The sequence below is a fragment of the Anomaloglossus baeobatrachus genome, chromosome 1 (genome assembly GCF_048569485.1).
Source record: "Anomaloglossus baeobatrachus isolate aAnoBae1 chromosome 1, aAnoBae1.hap1, whole genome shotgun sequence".
Lineage (NCBI taxonomy): Eukaryota > Metazoa > Chordata > Amphibia > Anura > Aromobatidae > Anomaloglossus > Anomaloglossus baeobatrachus.
The window spans coordinates 746,401,226-746,405,883 of record NC_134353.1 but is presented as its reverse complement, the minus strand read 5'-3'; positions in this window follow the sequence as shown (position 1 = coordinate 746,405,883).

The window sequence follows — 4,658 nt, the reverse complement described above, 5'->3', positions numbered from 1 at the left end:
CTCATGTTTCTATTATACTTTACCTCTGATTGTTCCACTACTGCAGGGTGGGGAACCCCTGTATACAACCCACGCTTACTTTTCAGTCGGCCCCATGGCACATTTATGGGGACTGTAGTATTCGGGCAGCAGCTGCGGGCTTGTTGGCTGATGGCCCTTTAAATCACAATGTGTGAAGCGCATACCAATAGGTCCTTAGCACGCTGGCCTGTGCCAGAGTGCTGAGGACATACTTTGTGGGCGGGGTAAGTGCGAGATATGGTGCCCTACCATCCCACAGAAGAAGAGGAGCAGCTGGTTTACCGGCCTCTTGGTACATGTCTTTCGGTGCTGTGGGACTCCTGCCTCCCTGCTGTACATGACACCCGGTGCTGTGTGACTCCTGCCTCCCAGTACTTTGTGAATCCTGCCTCCCGGTACTCTGTGACTCCTGCATCTCAATGCTGTGTGACTCCTACTGCCTCCCGGTACTGTGTGATTCCTGCATCTCAATGTTGTGTGACTCCTACTGCCTCCCGGTACTGTGTGACTCCTGCCTCCTGGTGCTGTGTGACTCCTGCCTCCCGATACTGTGTGACTCCTGCATCTCAATGCTGTGTGACTCCTGCCTCCCCAGTTACAAAAAAGTTCTGAAATGCTTATAAGTTCACTTTAGCAACCACAGAAACATTTGACTACAAAATCTAAAAACATTGAAGCAGCAACATTTGTGAAAGTCACAATGCGTGTCAGTATCAAAACATTTGTCCACGACTGTACACTTATGTAGATTTTTACTTCAATCTGTTGTTTCAAGGCCTCACCACCTGCAAGCTATTGGAAAAGTGCCACTGACAAAATATTGCAGAGAGAAAAAATCCAGAGGTTACTAGAGAAGGTGAGCGCCCGGCATGAGCATCTGCCTCCTAATGATTTTCATAAGGGGTGTTATCCACAGTAAAAATCCTATTGGATGATTAAGTGGGATGTGGAGCTAAAGTCGAGTTTGGTCTGTTAGGATACAAATATATAGGATAATAGGTTATATTTTCAGTTTAGAAGATATAAAACACCAGAAAATTATGAGAGATCTGGAGTAATAGAAATATAATTAAAATAAATTTCCAAGTATACATTCCAGCCTGTGTGCTGAAGTGTTCTAGATCTCTGTAACATCATATGGTAGTGTTTTAGCAGTGAGAGGCGGATCCTGAAAACACAATAAAGCATGTCACGTAGTTTTCTCTGTACTGTTTCCTGTGTCAGCAGCAAATTCTACGCATTCTTTTCGTTTTCATACTATTATAGGCTGTGGGTAATGCCATCTCTACACATTTGCAAACCATTTGATATTTTTTTTTTAGAATGTAAAAAACTCTTTTATTGATCAATAGAGAGTTTGCTGATGCAATATGTATATGAATGCATACAGAAACCGACATCTGGGCCTCGCATAAGAGCTTGTATGTATGACTGATTGTCACGCTCCCCGGGTCCTCCGCTCCGCTCCCCGGGTCCTCTGCTCCGCTCCCCGGCTCACCTGTCACGCTCCCCGCTCTCCAGCCTCCAGTGCCCGCGCTTCCCAAGCCTCCTGGTCCCCGCTCCCGGCGCCCGTCGGCTTCCCAGTCCCTGGTCGGCTCTGCTGCGTCCTCCTCTCAGCTTCCTGCCCTGGCTTCTGGCACCCGGGCCGCGCGCATGCGCGTTAGGGCGCGCGCGCGGTCACTGACCCTTTCTTAAAGGGCCAGTGTCCACTGACAGGAAATGATGCATACAGGTACAGGGTATAAAGGGGGTTAATGTCCAAGGGAGCGGGGCCTGTTCTTCGTGTTTTCCCAAGCTAGGAGTCAGGTCTCCTTGTGTTCTGTGAGATACTTACCTCTCTGTCTTCTAGAGCCGATCCTGCATCGCCATCCGGTCCTGCTGTATCTCGAACCCCGAACGCTGCCCATCTGCCATCCTGACAGTCCGTACCATCTCGGTTCCCTGCGGTGACCTGTCATCCCGCTCCAACGGTTCCGGACCCCGCCAGACATCATCACGGCTTCCGAACCTGAGCTCCGTCACCCGGACCACCATCAGTGACCTCGTGGTCCCAGGGACTTCTCCATTGTGTTCCAGTACACGGACTGTCCTGCTACCTAAAGTGCTCCGGCTACCGGACTCCTTTCCCTCATCGGGGAGTTCGGCCCAGTGGATCCACCTCCCGGGTCTGCCCGTCCATCTGGCCCTAACACTGATTATTATTATTATTATTTATTTATAGAGCACCATTAATTCCATGGTGCTGTACATGAGAGGGGGGGTTACATACAAAATACGTATACAAGTTACAGTAGACAGACTAGTACAGAGGGAAGAGGGCCCTACCCTTGCGGGCTTACATTCTATAGGATTATGGGGAGGAGACAATAGGTGGGGTGTAGGTCAGGCGGCAGCTCCGCACGATGGTGATATGTGGCCAGCCATGAACCACAATGGAACCTATATTTCAAAATGTAAGTGCTAAGTAAGAAAACCGTAAAAAGCAGCTTAGAGTGCACAGACAAAAAATAGTAATTATAAGAAAAAGGGGGTGCACATGTCAAGCAAAACAACCATGTAGAAAAAGAGAAAAGCGCTTGACCAAAAGGCACTCACTCCAAGATAAGATTATATAGTACATATTTTATTTATATATCAAAGAGTTTAAAAACACACATACAAAATACAACACAGTGCAGATATGGCGCCCCAGGACCTGGTCGCCACAACAGCATTACCCCTCCAAAGGGTTAATGCTGAGCCTGGAGGTAATTGGGGGAATCATTGGCCAGTAAGTTCAACATCCAACGCAGTTTCTCCCTCAGGCCAGCAGGGGGAGCTCTGAACCTGGAGTTCCAGGGAGCAGTCCTCAAGTCTGACCTGAGGGAGGGGTTAGTGTTCAGTCTGTGAGGAGAGAGCAGACGCAGAGTGTGCAGTCTGGTGAACTGGGGCTGGAGCTGGTTAGCTCAGTCCAGGGGGGCCAGAGCTGCAGAGAGGCAAAGAAGTAGACTTGGACATCGGAGTCTGTGGCCACCAGGGCCTAAAATATTCCCTGGTAGCTGAATCCGAAGGGCAGGAGAGCTGCAAGCACCTGGCCCATAAACAACCTGAAGGTACAGCTGCATCACCAGGGCCCGGTGTGGACTCCAGCAGAGAAGCACCAGAGAGGGCCTGCGCAGCCTACCACACAGGGAGAGGAACGTATCATCGGTCCCAGCAGCAAGAGGGCCATTGCTAATCCAGAGTGCAGGGTCCTATAACAGCAAAGAAAGAACAGGAGTAGGCCTCATACTCATCTGGCCAAAAAGATACCTCAGTTACTTCCAGGCCTGCCGGAGCCCTCTACCACCTGTAACGGTCTCCCAGGACTGGACTGTTCTCAAAGTAAAAGAGGAGAAGGTAAAGAGACTACTGTCGGTGACTGTTTCTTTCACTGCCTGTCGGCCCTGCACCGTATCATTCACACCAACATCACCATAGACACTTACAAGCACCAACTGTTGCCCCGGGGCACCGCTCCACCTGTGGGGAGCAGTACCACCATTGCTACCGTTCCATCACCCCGGAGGCCTCATACAGCAGCGGCGGCTTAATAGCCGCAAACCACAGGTGGCGTCACGAAAATTATAAACTCTAACAATCACCCCCACTGAAGCCATCCTAATTGACCCCACCAGGGCCACGGAGTCGGGCCCAGCCACCACTGACGACCCCCGGACTAGTCCGGCCCGGCACCGCGGGTGTCCCATAGCCCTGGGGTGGGCGAGTCAACTTTGGCGTCACGAACAGGATAACGTGCCCGGCTCCCACCGGGTACTGTGCGCCTGAAAAGACTGTGTGTTTTACTGTTTAAAAACTGCCGCCGCCATTACCGCTTGCAAAGTGCAGGAAGAAAGGGGGCGTGCCCGAAAAAGAGCGCGAAGGGAGCGCGCCATCAGAGCGGAGGGTCGTTAACCCCACACGACTCTGCAGAGATTTTGAAAAGTGAACGGAGCCTGGTAAGGTCCACAAAGGGGGAGGAAGATGTCCGACACAGAGGGAGAGCAGGTGGCTGCCATAGCCCGAGACGCCGCAGCATCGGCCCAAGTAATCCCAGTCGCTGTCGCCCCAGTCCCCGCTGTAGCGCCGGTAATGCCGATCACAATGCCGTACATCCCGGGAGCAGAATGGCTGCCGCAGTACTCTGGGGAGTCACATACCCTGAGCGATTTCAGAGAAAGGCTGCACAGCTTGTTTAGAGTGTATCCTCTGACTGAGAGCCAGAAGGTGGGTATATTAATGGGGCAGCTAGCCGGCGCGGCCCAGCGTGAAGTGAAGTCCTGGCCTGACACAGATAAAGGGACAGCAACCCAGATACTGGCTAAGTTAAAGAGTACTTTTGACACCCGCACCGCAGCAGAAATAAAGATGAGATTCTTTGGGTGCAAACAACGGGCCACAGACAGCATACGGGACTATGCCTTAAACTTGCAGGAGGCCCTGAGAGCAATTAAACAGGTGGACCCAGAGAGTGTACGTGAGGAAGACAAACTCCTAACTGAGCAGTTCATAGAAGGGCTCCTGTCAGACGCCCACAGGACACAGCTGTGTATCATGGTCCTGCAGAACCCTGCTCTGGACTTTGTAAAGTTAAAGGACCAGGCCATCCGGGTACTGAG